The sequence below is a fragment of the Spermophilus citellus genome (genome assembly GCF_964194105.1).
Source record: "Spermophilus citellus genome assembly, chromosome: 8".
Taxonomy (NCBI): Eukaryota; Metazoa; Chordata; class Mammalia; order Rodentia; family Sciuridae; genus Spermophilus; species Spermophilus citellus.
In genome coordinates, this window is record NC_138189.1 from 70372502 (window position 1) to 70390083 (window position 17582).

At 39.6% G+C, this 17582-nt stretch overlaps 1 protein-coding gene across 2 annotated transcripts in view; it reads left to right on the forward strand.

The window, feature by feature from the left end:
• The first annotated feature begins 12677 nt into the window (after positions 1–12677).
• AFF1 (ALF transcription elongation factor 1) overlaps positions 12678–17582 on the forward strand; it is a 202728-nt gene continuing 197823 nt past the window's right edge. For both annotated transcript variants that reach the window (XM_081303788.1, XM_081303789.1), the window contains exon 1: positions 12678–12948. The gene's annotated coding sequence lies outside the window, so the exon portion shown is untranslated. The remainder of the gene's footprint in view (positions 12949–17582) is intronic.

The following is a 17582-nucleotide window of genomic DNA, read 5'->3' on the forward strand; positions in this document are numbered from 1 at the left end:
CCAACAGAGATTCACTGCAGAAGAAGCTCTTAATAACCAAGTGGACAAAATGACATTCTCCGTGGATGTCAAACAATCCCTTTGTCAGACACCAACACTTGCTCAATGGGCCCATAAATAAAGTGGACATGAATGCAGGAATGGAGGCGAGGCACAGGCCCAGCGACATGGACTTCTTACCAAGGCTGACCAGCTAATGCTATCACTGAGTGCCTTATCAGCCAACTGCAGACACAGGGAGGACTCCCTGATATGGCACCATTGCCAGCGATCAGCAGCCACCTGGTAGTGGATTGATTACACTGGAACTTTCCCATGGCTCAGAAGACAGAAATCATCCTTATTAGAATGGACAAACTCTGTGTGTAGATAGTTTCTGTACCCGTGATGATGTAGAATCTCCCAGACTTGGGCTGGAATACAGCTCAGTTTGTAGAGTGCTTGCCTTGCATGCACACGGCCCTGGACTTGATCCCCAGCACCAAAAATTAATTATTTAATTAATTAATAAACCTCCCAGACTCACAGCATCATGGTATTCAACATCATGGTATTCCACACAGCTCTACTTCTGATGAATAGATTCATCTATAGCATCTGCCCCTATATCTGCTCCAGTTTCATCCTTTTTGGGTTTGAACTGGAACATTCTCAAGTGGGATCTCATCATATGGAGGTTATATTCACATTGATATTCATATACATATATATTAATGCACCTATTCATAATCATATTCATGTGTATGTACATGTGTACATTCATATTCCATTTCGTGCATTTTTCATGATCATGTACATACTCATAATCATACACATATTCATGTACATGTACATATCCATATTCAAATTTGTGTACATGTACATATTCATATTCGTACACATCAAAAAATCCATTCATAGTAATGGGAATGCATCAGCGAACTCGTGCCTCTAGAATTTGGATACTCTGTCATCTGCAAGCAGCTACCCTAACTTAAAGGTAGAATCACTTACTCAAAACTCATTTACTGTCAGTATCTTCAGAGCACTTGAACAAAATACTACAGACTGAGTAGCTTATGAACAACAGAAATTTATTTCACTCAGTTCTGGAAGCAGGAAAGTTCCAGATCAAGGTGCCATAACAATTGGTGTGCAGGGCTGGGGATGTGACTCAAGCGGTAGCATGCTTGCCTGGCATGCACGGGGTGCTAGGTTTGATCCTCAGCACCACATAAAAAAAAAAATAAAGATGTTGTGTCCACCGAGAACTAAAAAATAAATATTGAAAAAAAAAGAATTGGTGTGCAGTGAGTTCTTTCTGCCTCATAGATATTCTTCTCTTCCATTCTTTCTTTTCACTCCAATCTCACATAGTGGAAAGAGTGAAGGATCCCTCTCATTCCTCTTTTATTTATAAGGAACTAATCCCAGTCATGAGGGATTAGTCTCTCCCACAACCTACTCATTTCACAAAGGCCTCACCTCTACACATTATCATCTGGGGGATGAAGGTTTCAACACAATGTATTTTGGGAAAGATATATACATTCAAACCACAGCAGTGCCAGAAGTAAATTGGGAATCTCCAGAATAGGGGATTTCCAGGGATATGTCTTCATATTCCCATGCCCAACAGTAAGCATTTAATGAAAAATAACAAAAATAAGCAGGAATATTGAGGACCTTCATACTTTATGAATGGAGATTCAGGTCACTTCACTAGGACACCTGATCAGCTGAGTTTATGACTGAGAATAAAGGAAATACAGAATATGTAGTGGAGAAGAGAAGTCACCTATACCAACTCTGATCTCAGTACCAGTAATAAAACAAGGACTAAAGTAGCTTTGCATATTTTTCTCTTTGCTTGTTTTATGTATATGTTGGTTTAATTTGTAAATATAAACCATTTTATTTTATCTCCATATACAAGTTATTGGAGGTTAACTTTACTATTTAGACTTTATTTATTTTTTATATTTTTGGTACTGGAGATTGAACCCGGGGCAATTTACCACTGAGCTACAACCTCAGCCCTTTTTCATTTTGAAGTGTCAGACTAAATTACTTAGAGCTTTTCTAAGTTGCTGAAGCTGGCCTTTAACTTTCAATCCTCCTTCGAAGCCTCCAGAGTCGCAGGGGTTATAGGCATGCACCACTGTACCCAGCTACAATTTAGATTTAGGTAACAAGGGGCTGGGGATGTGGCTTAAACGGTAGCGCGCTCGCCTGGCATGCGTGTGGCCAGGGTTCAATCCTCAGCACCACATACCAACAAAGATGTTGTGTCCGCCGAGAACTAAAAAAAAATAATAAATATTAAAAAATTCTCTCTCTCTCCTCTTTCACTCTCTCTTTTAAAAAAAAAAAAAGATTTAGGTAACAATATTTAGTAGAGTTGTGACTGAACTTTAAAAGTAATTAATATAGCCAGTGGTAAAATGTGATTTTTAAATTATAATTTTAAAAATTATGGTGTAATATCCATAACAAAGATTATCATTTTAACTTTTTTTTTTTTTTTTTTTGGTACTTGGGATTAAAACCAGCATCCTACCATTAAGTTACCCCTTCCCAGATTGGAAACTTTTTTTTTTTTGTACTGGGAATTGAATTTAGGGGCAATGAGTCACATCCCCAGCCCTATTTTGTATTTTATTTAGAGTCAGGGTCTCACTGAATTGCTTAGCCCCTCACTTTTGCTGAGGCTGGCTTTGAACTCGCGATTCTCCTGCCTCAGCCTCCCAAGCCACTGGGATTATGCAGCCACACCCAGCCATGCACAGCCACTGCCCAGCTCAGTTTGAAACCATTTTTAAGTGAACCTTCATTGGCACAAGGTACATTCAGATTTTGTGCAACTATCACCACCATCTATCTCCTGAACTTTCTCATCTTCCCCAACTGACATTCTGTACTTCCATTCCTCCCTTCTGGGCTCTGGCAAACACCATTCTACTTTCCATCTCTATGAATCAGACAACTCTAGGTACTTCATAAGTGTGGAATCATATAAAATGTATCTTTTTGTAATTGGGTTATTTAAGGTATAATTTTTAATATTTATTTTTTAGTTGTAGTTGGACACAATACCTTTATTTTATTTATTTATCTTTATGTAGTGCTGAGGATCAAACCAAGGGCCTCACACGTACTAGGCGAGCGCTCTACCGCTGAGCCACAACTCCAGCCCCTAAGGTATAATTTTTAAAGGTAAAATCATAGCTCTCAAGCCAACATAAAATAAATACATCAAGTATTTTATCTTATTAATTAATGGAGTAACCAGTAATATATTACAAGTAGATTTTAAAAAATGAAATCAAGGAACCATAAATGCATGGGCAACAAAGAATGCTAGAATGAATTTAATTTACAAATGTGCAAAACCAGGGCTGGGGTTGTGGCTCAGTGGTAAAACTTTTGCCTAGCATGTGTGAGGAACTGGGTTCGATCCCCAGCACCACATAAAAATAAAATAAAGGTATTGTATCCATCTATAACTAAAAAGGATTTTTTTAAATGTGCAAAATAATCTGACCAGAATGAAGTAAGCCATTGTATTACACTAGATACAATATAACCAGCATTGAAGTATGATGGTTTTTATTTTAACTTTTAAATTAATCTCTATGAGCTAAAATAATCTGCATTATTAGTAGCTTTCTACTATTTACAGAGCTATAAAATAGCTCAAAAGGAAAGAAAAAGATAACCAAGGAGCAGGCTCAAGACAGAATATCCAGTAACGATACACATGGAACATGGATGAATATTGACAATATAGTACTGGGAGGAGGCGAGTTTCAGGGGGAGGGGCTTTTACAGTTATCAGTTTTTTGCTAGTCAGCTCCTAAGCCATTTTTCTTTGTCTTACTTTGAGTTATTGATCTGGATTCTGACCCTGTGAACATTATTTGCCAACTGGTTCAATGTTATGCCTTATCAGCAGGGGGCACTAGAGGGATACTTCAAGGCACAGCAGAGGTGGTGTTCCTAAAAGGCTCCTGTCCTTTTTCCTGTGTAGACAACCACAGGCTCTGGCAACCTTCCACCACCACCTTAGTGGATGACTGCCAGCTCACCATCCCCACAAACCAATTTTGGGCTGTATCAGACTGGTGACCTTCTCTGCCATTAAATTGACTACTGCCTCACCCCCTCCCAGGAGGTCTGAATCTCAGCCTTTGGGATGATGTCTCTTCTAAGTTTGTAACCTCCCACCCCCAGGTATTATTTCCCTCAAACTTAAATGGAGCATAATTACTTTTATCTGCCATTCCATAGAGTTACCTTTGACTTCTCTTGATAATTAACCAGGTCTTATTAGTTAATAAACTTTATATTAAATTTCCCTGATACATTATTGGTATGATTCCTGTCTCCTGATACAACCATACCATTTGCTTTCACCCCATTTATTTCTCTTTTTAAATTCTTAAAATTTGTTCTTTTTAGTTAAACATGACAGCAGAATGTATTTGGCTATTATCACTATTATACAATAGAGATGTGGCCACATCAATATTTATAGCAGTTCAATTTACAATAGTTAAACTATGGAACCAGCCTAGGTGCCCTTCAGCAGATGAAGAGATAAAGAAAATGTGGTATCGCTCCTCATTTATTTCTTAAACTTGGGGCTGGAGATGTGATTGTGTGACCCAGTGATTGAGTGCTTGCTTTGCATGCCTGAGGCACTGAATTTGAACTTCAGTGCTGCAAGAATAAATAAATTTTAAATTTTAACATGATGTGTCTAATGTAGTTTTTTTCTTTATCTCTTTGACACAGTTGAAACTTTTCAATCTGAAATTGTTCACCATTAATTATGTGAAATTTAACTTTATTTCTTTAAGTATGTCCTCTTTTAAAATTTTACCTTTTAGGACTCATCTTACATAGATGCTGGCACTTCTATCCTTCTATCCTCCACAGCTCTTTGGTATGTTTTATTCATTATCATTTCATGCTGCCTTTTCCATCTGTTTAGCTGTAAGTTTTTAGAGGAGAAATCAGCAAACTACCACCTGCCACCTGTTTTTGTAAATAGTGTTTTATTGGTGTAGTCTATAGCTGCTCTGGTGCTAGAACAGCAGAGTGTAGATTTGCTACAGAGACTACATGGCACATGACCTTTAAAATGTTTACTACTGAACCCTTTTCAAAAAATGTTTGATAACCCCTATGCTAGGGAACAGGAAAAATCTCGTGCTTCTTTCTGTCTGGAAGTCCTATTGCTAATCTTGCCGAGGTTCACTGAATGAGTGAATAAATAAACAAGCTTTGAAAGACAGATAGTATTTCAAAAGGCAGAGAACTGAGATACTATTTCAAAAAGTAGTAGAGGGCTGGGGATATGGCTCAAGCGGCAGTGGGCTCACTTGGCATGCGGGGCGCTGGGTTCGATCCTCAGCACCACATAGAAATAAAATAAAGATGTTGTGTCCACGGAAAACTAAAAAAATAAATATTAAAATATTCTCTCTCTCTCTCAAAAAAAAAAAAAAAGCAGGAGAATAGCATTCTACTTTAAAGGAACAGAATTAAGCAAAGACAGAGAAGGAAAATCAAGGATAGCTTTCCAGTAGAGCAAAATGTCTATCAGAAGTGGCTGTGGCTCAGTAATAGAGTGCTCACCTAGCATGAGTGAAGCACTGGGTTTGATCCTCAGCACCACATAAAAATAAAATCAAGGTATTATGTTCACCTACAACTAAATATATAGTATGTATGTGTGTGTGTGTGTGTGTGTGTATATATGTATATGTGTGTGTGTGTATATATATATATATATATATATGTGTGTGTGTGTGTGTGTGTATATATATATATATATATATATATATATATATATAAAGCCAAAAAGATAAATTTAACAAATAGTCTGCAAAGTTTTCTCTTTACAGTAAGGAGTTGATACTGAATTCTCTTTGCAAGTGCTAGATGTGTCATATGACCAGACAAGTGCTTAAGGAGGATTTGTCTGCTGGTGCTGTGAAGGACAGATTAAACACAGGAGATAGGAGACACTGGGGTTGAGCAAGCGTGTATAGCAACGAGTTAAAAACTCCTATGCATTATGAAACTCGTACTTGTAAGAAAAAGGGATGTCAGATCACCAGGAACCAGGTTTTCTGCAGAACATTCACGAAAAATTGACAGTTATTTTAATTATAATAATTGTGCACCCAGTTCTTCTTACAGTGGGTCACATTTGCATTTCTGACTTCCAGGAGGAATCATATGAGTAGGAATTTCTCTATCTGCCCACAATCTATGCCTGGCATTCTATACATTTTCTTACAATGGCCTTGGGGACTGATTGAAGCCTCACTGTCTCCAATCCATTTTCTCAGGGGAGCCACTGAGAAAATAATCTTTCATAAATGCAACATGGTCAAATCAATTTCCTACCCACTACATTTAGGATAAAAGGAAAATCCCATATGTTGGCATGTAGGACTCTTCACTGTCAGTTTCTAGTTGATCTTTGTTTTCTTTCCCCTCCCCCCTCTCTCCCCCCCCTCTCTCTGGGGGGGGGGGGAGGCACTGGGATCTGAACCTGGGCATCAAACATGCTAAAAGCAGCATATCGCTAAATTATACTCTCAGGCCCTGTCTTATTTCTATTACAATCATATTTCTATAGCATCATAATCTTTGCCTTGAGGTCTGTTCTGTCTTAGTTTGCTTATTTTGGGGGCAGGGAACTCTACTCCCCTTCATCTGGTTTAAACTAACCCTTCCTCCTTCCCGTTCAGTGTCAGTATCCCTGTCCTCATCTACACCACCTTCCCCCAAGTCTAGGTGGGTTGTTTTCTTGTCACAAATATATGTTCAACTCTCAATTTAACTATGGTTTATTTACATTTGGGGGGAACAAAGTAATGCCCTTTGAGATATATATGTAGTCCTTTTACAGTAATATAATTTAAACTGCTAGTTTAAAGGACTCAGATCTTGCCAGGCAAAGTGGTAAACACTTGTAATCCTGACGACTTGGGAGCCTAAGGCAGGAAGATCACAAGTCCCAGGTCAGTCTCAGCAACTTAGAGGAGCCCTGTTACAAAATTTAAAATTAAAAAAAATAATAATAAAAATTAAAGGGCTGGGGGTGTACCTCACTGGTTCAATCCTTGTCCTGCAAATAAACAAATAAATAGTGCTTGGATCTTGCTGGCTACAGAGTTTGGAGTCCTTCAGGTTGGCCAAGAAAACAATTACCCACGTTGTGATGCCAGGCACATTCCTCGCCAGTCTCTCTCACCCCCACCCCATTTAAAAAGAATTTGTCTTTGGTAACAAAAGAGAGGGAAGAAGTAAGGACACTGCCTGTAACCCCTTGGTTGCACATCTTCCCAATCTGTGCACCTCTTACACTTGATATGTCAGCAGGTGTTTTCTGCCATTCTGATACCTGCAAAGTGTGGTTGGTATACAGCCAAGTGGAAAGTGGAAATAGCAACCAACCGCGGTGCAAGATGCCCCTCCCATTAGTGTTCCAGTTCACTTTTTCTAATCCTGTAACCAAAATAACTGGTGGTTGTATCCATTTTCTAAAACTCTCATGAACAAGCAGGTCATAAACTGTATATGCTCAACTCTTAGAGCTATCTTAAAATAACCTCCTGGAAAAACCTTCTTAAAAGCTGTGACTTCATCTGACCCCTGTTTTCTAGATGCCAGGCTGCCTATAGCACTCAGACAGCTATCCCCAGGTCCTCCACATCCCAGGACAGTGATGCAGGCTGGGCAGGTCTATCCAAAAGTGAGTCATAAAACAGTCTTTACTAGGCTCAGACCAGAAGTCCTTGGGTCTTGAGGGCCTCTGTAAATTGGTTAATTGTCCTCTTCACATTCTTTCCTGCCTGTCTGCACAGCTTCATAAGCTGTTTTTTCTTCTGACAACAGAACTTGGCCTTCTCCTTTCTCTCCTCCACGTTGGCCGTATTACTGCCTGGTACTTCCAGTGATCTTGTGAGCCAGGTGTCCCAGGTAGGCAGACTTTCTGATAGGATTCAGACACACCACTTTGAGAGCACCAGGAATCACCATCTACTTTTCCTTATCATAGGGCAATGGGATCCCATCAAACACTCTCTAGAGCAGCCTGGCCTTGCCCTATCATCCAAAAGTGAGGTGGCAGGCATTCGTCCACTTGTGGAGGAAGGCCAGGTTCCTTAACTTGTTTCCTGTAGAAATTGCCATAAATGTTTAAGCCCTCATAGCCCAAGACCACTACCTTCGGGTCCAGCAGTACCTGGTTGGTCACAATGACCTTCAGGTGGCCCAGGAGATGGCCTTGGTTGCTCAGCACTAGCACCTGCTCCTCTACCATTTTTGGCAGCCACCTGGACCCATCAGTCTCTAAATGTTAAGTTCTCATCCCCTTGGACTATTCAGATGTTCTGGGGATACAGCCTATGAGCTCCTCTAAGTCCCAGGGGGTTTTCTCGTTTATTTTAGAATCTTCAGTAAAATCATAGTTTAAAATTGTTAGGAAACATCCCAGGAGTTGCACATGAAGCAGCAGCTAAAAAGAACCATCACTGAATTAAAAGGAAAGATTTTATTTCCAGTACTGATAAGTAAATATATATATCAATACAAACAAAAAAGAGACATGCTTCACCTTAGCAGAAATATAATCAGAAATAAATGTATGTAACAGATTAAGAAAGTGCTAGAATTTCACTGACTATGCTAAATATGTAATTGAAGAATTCCTATGGTGAAAATGAAGAGTAGATAATAAAGCTAAGTATCTGCAGCTCTGTTGCATATTTGTTTTTCTTTCATAAATTGGTCATAATTTTTAAAATTTAGATACAGTGTAACTATCTTTAAAAGTAGCCTGCTTATTAACCATTTATATAATATGACCTGGAGAAAAGTAATGTTTTAAAAAAACTCCTTGGAGCCAGGTGCAGTGGTTATGTCTGTAATCCCAACTACTTGGGAGACTGAGGCAGGAATGAGACAAGTTCTGGGACAAACTCAGTAACTTAGTGAGACCCTCCACAACTTGACTGAAACCCTGTCTTAAATTTTAAAAAATAAAAAAGAACTGGTAGCTCAGTGGTAAAGAACTCCTGCATTCAATCTCCAGTACACAACAAATAAAAACTCCTTGGAATGGCTCTTCTGCCTTTTTTTTTTTTTTTTTTTTTTAATGCTGGAGGCTGGTGGAGATCAAACTCTGGACCTCAAATGCATGTTAAGCACATCTGCAGCCCCACTTTTTCTGTATTTATTATTAGAAAATTGATTTTGGTTTGTTTTTAAATAACCTGTCACCATTCAGGAAGCAAATCAATAAAAGTGCATTGGAATTGCTCATTTATTTGCTTGTTTCTTCCACCATACTGGAATCTGATGTAAACCATTCTGTCTTTGTCACTGGCATGCCACATTACTTGGCATGTTGCCTTAAAAATATTCGTATAAAGTTAGTAGCAGTTGTGATGCATGCAGCCCTTGTTACTTGGGAGGCTGAAGCTAGCGGATCCCATGAATCCAGGAATTTGAGACCTGTCTGGGTAACATAGTGAGAACCAGTCTCAAAAAAAAAAAAAGTGTATTCATATGAATGGAAGGAACTATGATCTGAACCCGAGCTGCATCCCCAACAAGATTTGCAACTCTAAAGACAGAAAGAAAAAATTTTAGCAAACTTTCAATTCAATATCAATATTCTTTCTTTTTTTATTTTATTTTTTTTAGAGAGAGTGAGGGAGGGAGAGAGAGAGAGAGAGAGAGAGAATTTTAATATTTATTTTTTAGTTTTCGGCGGACACAACATCTTTGTATGTGGTGCTGAGGATCGAACCCGGGCCGCACGCATGCCAGGCGAGCGGGCTACCGCTTGAGCCACATCCCCAGCCCCTCAATGTTATTTCCTTTCTTCCTTTTTCTCAAACTTCCTTTCTTCCTTTTTTTTTTTTTTTTTTTTTAAGACAGGGGGGTCTCAGTGTGTTGCCTAGGCTAGCCCCAAACTCCTGCGCTCAATTAATCATTTTGCCTCAGCTGGGACCACAAGTACACAGCACTGTGTCCAGCTCATTTTCTATATGGAATACGGTTGGAAAAGCACTATAGACTATACTGTGGAAGATACAGAAATAAGATAAAGAAGGACAACATTTTAGGTAGAAGTGGTGAAAACCCTGAGATTATGAAACATTACTATGCTTCTACATCTTTTACAATGAAATGTGTTAGTTACATAGTAAAAAGGTTAAGATATTTGTTATTGATAAGAATAAATATCAACTTGTTAGAAAACTGTGAAACTTTGCAAACACCCATCTGCTAGAGGTGACTCCTGTCCCACCATGCTCAGAGATGATCTCCAATGTTTTCATCTAAAGACACCATCAAATTTCATCAGGGACACCTTAATTAGTATAGCTGTTAAGGTAAATTAAGCCAGTCTCACAATGGGGGCATAGGGAGTAGAGAGAAAACAATTCATGGGAAATTAAGTGAAGTAGCCAAGGGTCTCATTTGGAAATGCAAAATTTATTGATTATGATTTCAAGTATGTGGACAATGAAGGACTCATGGGGGGCAAAGCAATATTTACCCTCCCCCCTCCAAAGAAAATAGGAAAGAACACAGAGGTCATGGAGGTTTATTTTTCATATATACATTAATTTACATTATATATTTTATTACATTTAAGTAAGGTAACTTTCTTCATCCAAATGATTTCACTCATTTAAACCATTAAGCTGGGGGGGGGGGCAAGTAGGTCATTTGATGTAATCTTTCCTCATCTCTTTCAGGGAGGAAGATGAGATGAAGCAATGAAGACCGCTTGTTGCAAATGGGCCAAGGACCTAACAGACACTTCTCAGAGGAGGACATACAATCAATCAACAAGTACAGGAAAAAATGCTCACCATCTCTAGCAGTCAGAGAAATGCAAATCAAAACCACCCTAAGATACCATCTCACTCCAGTAAGATTGGCAGCCACTAGGAAGTCAAACAACAACAAGTGCTGGCGAGGATGTGGAGAAAAGGGTACACTTGTACATTGCTGGTGGGACTGCAAATTGGTGCAGCCAATTTGGAAAGCAGTATGGAGATTCCTGGGAAAGCTGGGAATGGAACCACCATTTGACCCTGCTATTGCCCTTCTTGGACTATTCCCTGAAGACCTTAAAAGAGCATGCTACAGGGATACTGCCACATCAATGTTCATAGCAGCACAATTCACAATAGCTAGACTGTGGAACCAACCCAGATGCCCTTTAATAGATGAATGGATAAAAAAAAATGTGGCATCTATACACAATGGAGTACTACACAGCAATAAAAAATGACAAAATCATAGAATTTGCAGGGAAATGGATGGCACTAGAGCAGATTATGCTTAGTGAAGCTAGCCAATCCCTAAAAAACAAATACCAAATGTCTTCTTTGATATAATGAGGGCAACTATGAACAGAGCAGGGAGGAAGAGCAGGAAGAAAAGATTAACATTAAACAGAGACATGAGATGGGAGGGAAAGGGAGAGAAAAGGGAAATTGCATGGAAATGAAGGGAGACCCTCATTGCTATACAAAATTACATATAAGAGGTTGTGAGGGGAATGGGAAAATAAACAAGGAGAGAAATGAATTACAGTAGATGGGGTAGAGAGAGAAGATGGGAGGGGAGGGGAGGGGGGATAGTAGGGGATAGGAAAGGTAGCAGAATACAACAGTTACTAATAGGGCATTATGTAAAATTGTGGATGTGTAACCGACGTGATTCTGCAATCTGCATTTGGGGTAAAATTGGGGGTTCATAACCCACTTCAATCTAATGTATGAAATATGATATGTCAAGAGCTTTGTAATGTTGTGAACAACCAATAATAAAATAAAATAAAATAAAATAAAATATCTAAAGATCCCCACCCCACCCCCCAAAAAAAACTGCATCTGCACTGAACATATGCAGACTAAAAAAAAAAAAAATACCGCTTGTTGCTTTCCTTGGTTATGTTCATAGTAGGAATTGGCAGCAACTTACCTAGACTTGAAGTTTTCCTTTCTTCCTCTGGGTCTATTTGCTAAATCCCCTTATACCCATTAGAATTTTCTGGGGTTGGGGTAGTGGAAGACAAAAACCTGGAGGATAGATTCAGTTTCCCGCACCAATTTCTAACTTGTGACATTGAGCACAGTACTTATTTTTCAGCACTTCGGTTTCATTATTTGGGAAATGGGAACAATATATCTGTTTTATAAGGTTGTTGTGAAGATGAAACGGGCCTGTGTGTGAAAAGCATTTTTTTAAGCTGTAAAACGCTCCCCAGATGTTAGTTATTATCTTCTTTAAAGGGCACAGAATCTGTTCCACTTGTATAGAAGATTGCAAAAAGCCTCCTTGACACTTTTAGTCAGAACTTGACCCTGAGCTTAATCTCGCTGTCAAGCCAAAGGGTTCTTGTGTCCCACAACAGCCTGGGGCAGGGTCACCCACGCGTTCGGTGCGGTCACTGCCGTGTTCCATCCGGAGCTGCAGTTTCCTCGCGATCCTCCCACCAGTCTCCTGGGTAGGGCCGCGACGTTCCTCGCCATTTGGGTGGCGCCAGCTAGAGGGCGTGGGCCGGGGAGGAGCAGGGTACCGCAGCTCCGGAGATAAGGGGCGGGGCGGGGCCTCCCGCGGTGGGCGTGGCCTCGGCCTCCCAGCCTGCCTGGGACTGCCGGCGCGCGTATCTGGCTTGCAAGCTAGCAGCAGAAGATCGCGCGCGGCCCCTGCGCACTCGGCCGCCTCTTGTGCGCATCGCGGTCGCAGCTGCCTTCTCGCCTCCGCTGCTCCGGAGCCAAGCCCTGCACCCGCGGCTGCTGAACCCCGGTAGGACGAGCTCTCCTGTGCTGTCTACACCCGCGCCCCTTCCCACTGCACAGGTCAAGGAAGGTGACTAGGGCGCCTGACCTGGGACAAGAAGCAAACGGGGTCTAGAAGGTAAGTGGAGCCCGGCGTTCCCTGGGTGGGGGAACCCTTTGGCCCCCAAAGCCGCAGCCATAGACTAACTCGGAAGCTGAGACGCTCGCCGCCTCACTGCCTACTTCCCAGCACGGTGACTCAAGTACTGGCGTTCCTACTTTTCCGGTGGGAACCTTCGGGGTGAACGGGTGAAGGAAACGCAGCCCTCGCACCTCGTCTTGAAAATCCGCAAGCCGGTATCGTCCAGAAAAGCGGGATGGAATTTAGGAAGAAACCCATTCTCCCTCCCCATCGTCCACAAGTCAAACATTTGCCCTTGCTCCCCGCGTCTTGCGGAAAGATGTCCCGTTTTTGGAACACGGTCCCTTAGTTGCGTAATAGACGAGTCCCAGAAGTTTCTCCAGGAGTAAAAGAGAGGCTCTTCTCTTTTCCACTTCGAAACCCCTCCACCATGCATCTGGTAGGAAGAGATTAGTGGTACCGATTCCATCAAATTGTGATTAAGGGCGAGGAATGCATGGGTCTGTGGGCTGCACCCTCTAGAAAGCGAGGGGGAAAGTTGGAGGCACCTTCTGAGACTTATTTCTGGGCAGAAGGAGACTGCGTCTTAAGAATATGGGACTGGTTAATTTCTCTTGATGATTTATTTTCCCTCTAGTGTCTGATCCTCTGTGACTGTTGCACTGCCAGCCCTCCGACGGCTCCAGCGCCGAAATCCGCGAAGGGGGGGAGGGGATTGAGTGCCGTGTGAATCATACCTTACTTTAATGGTAGTTACATTAATGCTGTGAGGGACCTTCGAGCGTCTCAATGCCCGGCCCCCCACTAACCCCTAAATTCCCTTGCAAATAATTTTAGAAGTCATCTTGGCTTTGTAGGTTGAAAATGTATCTAAATCTTCAGTCTCTTGGGGGAAAGTCCTTACTGCCGGTGATTGGATTCGCCTTGTTTTGTTATGTTTTCCATTAAGGGTAGGTGGTTTTAATCTTGTTGGTGCAGGATGGTGGCGGCGGGGGGTGGGGTAGTATTGACTTACCGCGGTGGAACCAGACAGATTTAAAACCTTCAGTGAGAAACCGTAAATTTAAGTTGAAGACCCAGTGTTCTCTGGGACAGTCGCGAAGTGAGAAAAGCTCAGTAATGGAGGCACAGGAACATCCAGCAGAGGAGTCAGAGAGGTAAGGGGATTTTGCTCGTACAAGATTATTTCAGAGCAAGGTCATGCAGAATGCATACCTCTGTTCGACCTACAAGGTGTCAGACTCCCCAGAATAGAGGCACAAAAAAAAAAAAAAAAAAAAAAAAAAAAAAAAGGAAAACGATCTTTGGACTCAAGAGTCAAGTTCTCTGAGGCTTAAGAATACCTAGGCATGGCCCTGTTTCAATATTTACTTCCTCTGTCTAATGTATTTCCTTACCTTGCCTTTCATCTTTAGTGGAAAAGATTCCTTGAGTGGATATTCTGGAAATAGATTCATAGGAGTATTGAAAATTCTGGATGGTTTCCCTGCTTTAATTTAAAGGTGTTGTCCCTTGCCAGTGTTTGAAAGTGTTGTATTTGAAGATAAGTATACAGAAAGAGAATGGATAAATATACAGAAATGGAAAGGAACTAAAGGATAATGTTCCCAGGAGACAAGCAGAGAATTCAAGAGAATAGATAAGTAGTAATTAAAACAAGGAAAACCTCATTTGTAATTAGCTATTTTTAAGGAATGAAAAGAACTAAGGAAAGAAATTGGGATAGACTTGATCACTTTGAGTCAAAAGGGATTGAAGAGTGGACTTTGGGGGAGAAAAGAAGTTTAGATAGTTAGGGACTTTTCTTTTTTCAAATATAATTTACAGGGACAATGAGGCTGGTCATGTGGGACTTGCAGATATGTTGCTTTGAATTCTTTGTCTATTAAGATAGGACGCATACGATTACATGTTAGAGTTAATATGTCTTATCCATTCACTGTAGCAATTGAATTTCCATCTTTGGCATCTGTCATTTGCTTAACTCTTCCACTTAACAAATACACAATTTTGACAAATCACAATGTGTTCAGTTAGAATACAAAAGTCACCCAAAGATTGAGGAAAATGACAAAATCAAGTTCGGATTATTTTAAACATCGCTTTCTTCTGCAGTATGCAGAACATGCATGCCTTTTTTGCCACCAGAAGTCACTGTTCCACTATTCGGGTAATCAGACCATATCAAAACTGGCTGTCTCTCCCATTTCCTATTTGGTTTAACTGAATTTTGAAAATTGTTGGTTGAGCCAACAGTTACTTTTTCAGTTGGCTAAGATACTTGTTTAATTGGGTTTTTAATTAAACTTGGATAAGAGACTATTCAATTAAGATGTATACATGAATTGTATCTTTATCAGACACATCTACAGATTTTAGCCTTGTGGTTGTTCAAAGTTACTTTTTTATCTAGGGAGTTCAAAATAATGAGTGAAAAAAGTAAGCTTAGAAAAACAAACTTTCTTAGTATGTATAGGGTGCTGGGTTCAATTCTCAGTACTACGAAAAAAGAAAAAGAAAAACTTGTTTTCAATATTTTTTTATTGGTTATTCAAAACATTACAAAGATTGCAGAATCACATCAGTTACACATCCACATTTTTACATAATGCCATAATAGTAACTGTTATATTCTGCTACCTTTCCTATCCTCCACTGCCCCCCCTCCCCTCCCCTCCCATCTTCTCTCTCTACCCCATCTACTGTAATTCATTTCTCTCCTTATTTTTTCCCATTCCCCTCACAACCTCTTATATGTAATTTTGTATAATAATGAGGGTCTCCTTCCATTTCCATGCAATTCAAAATTTTTTGAAAAACAAGTAGAAGAAATTTTGTGCTCAGTTTTGTAATTTATGCTTTCATTGAACAATTTTGCACAATCCTTTATAAAGTTAGTTGAATTATATCTTGAGATTGCCTTTTATGCTTTCACTTTTAAAAGCTAAAGTTAATTTACAAATATTTGGATAGGCATAAGTCATACACTGGGATGATATACCCTAAAGATGTCTCTTAAGGTATGGCAACATGACTGGATTTTGTCCCTACTATTAAAGTCCCACATTAAAAGCTGTCTTGGGACTGAACTCATTTGTTATCTTAGATATATCCATTGAAGCTAAAAGCCCACAGTTCCCCTATTACAAGGCTCTGTACTGTTAACTAATTTTTCGGGAGATTGAGAAAGTATGTTGGAGAGAGCACAAATTAAGGAAGTGCATTTACCATAAGTACACAAAAGTTTTTAAAATAAATTATATTTTCCTCATTAAAATATAAATTAAACCGTAGTTTCTCATCCCAAATGATATTTAATTGGTAATAGCTTTCTAATAGCCTCTCTTTTATACACAATAGGAGCTTATTTAATATTGGATACTTGAATCTCAGAATTTATTAAAATAGATTACATTAAAAAATAGGTTTCACAAACTCTCTAATCACACTTATGAAAATTCTATCAAAGTGTGGAAGTAAATGTGAAATATATCGTTCTTTGTAGATACACATCTTTTGTTAGTGTATTAACTATTTATATGTGCACAACAGATTGATATAGATACCATGAGGCACTAAGGCCATCTGGGTTGCTAATAGGAGTTTCTGTCTTCTGCCTTAGGACAGAACTCCTTCAGTAGAATTCTCCAGGGGAAGAAAATCAGCTGATTTTCTTAAATTATCTGGCCCATTTTAAACATGACTAAGGATTTCTTGTTGGAGTGATTTTTTCCTATTAAAGGACTGAGATTATTGTAACAAGTGGAGCCTGAAAGAAACAATTATATCATTAATAAAATATCTCATTTATTCCTGATACCTCATGAGTACTGAACATTTTCTATGTGCCAGAAAGTACCTTAAGCATTGGAGAAATTTTGATAGTACTATTATCAAGAAAGAGTAAGGACCGGTGCAGGTAGAGCATACATTTCAAAGCACTTCAATGTTTACCAAAAGCTTTCCTGTGACATACTATTTAAGCCTAATTGTAACTCTGAAGTTAAAACTCATTTTCCATTTTAAAATCAGGAAATTGAGTTGAAGTTAAGTTACTTGACTCTGTGACTCAAAGCCTGGTGCCCTTTCTACTATGGTACACTGTGTTGGCTATGTTGATATGTGGTTTCCTGTTTTTCAAGAATTACAGCTTGACTTTAAAATATAAATAGTTTCTCCTTGGCTAAGTAATTCTTTCTGATCATTATGAGAATGAAAAAAAAAGTATTTTTTGTTTTGCATTCTGGACATATATTTGTGCTTCCAAAGGAAAATATTATGCAGATCTATTTAACAGACACATGATTTATTTTTCCCCACTGGAGATTCTTACCTTCCTAAAAATTAAACACAGGGCCTTACAAATGGGGTCCCTTAGTGCAAGAAATCCATTCAACTTATAAAAGCTCAATTTATAGACTTTCAAGAGCACATCCCTGTTTAAATCAGGATATTCTCATACTATTTCCTTCGATCTTGTATATACAGTAAACATGTGCAGTATCGACACTCACACTTAAAGTGTACATCAGAATCTCCTGGAAATCTTCTTAAAGCACAGATGTGCCCTGCCACCACCAGAGCTTCTGATTCAGTATGTCTGGGGTAGTACCCAGGGATTTGCTTTTGTA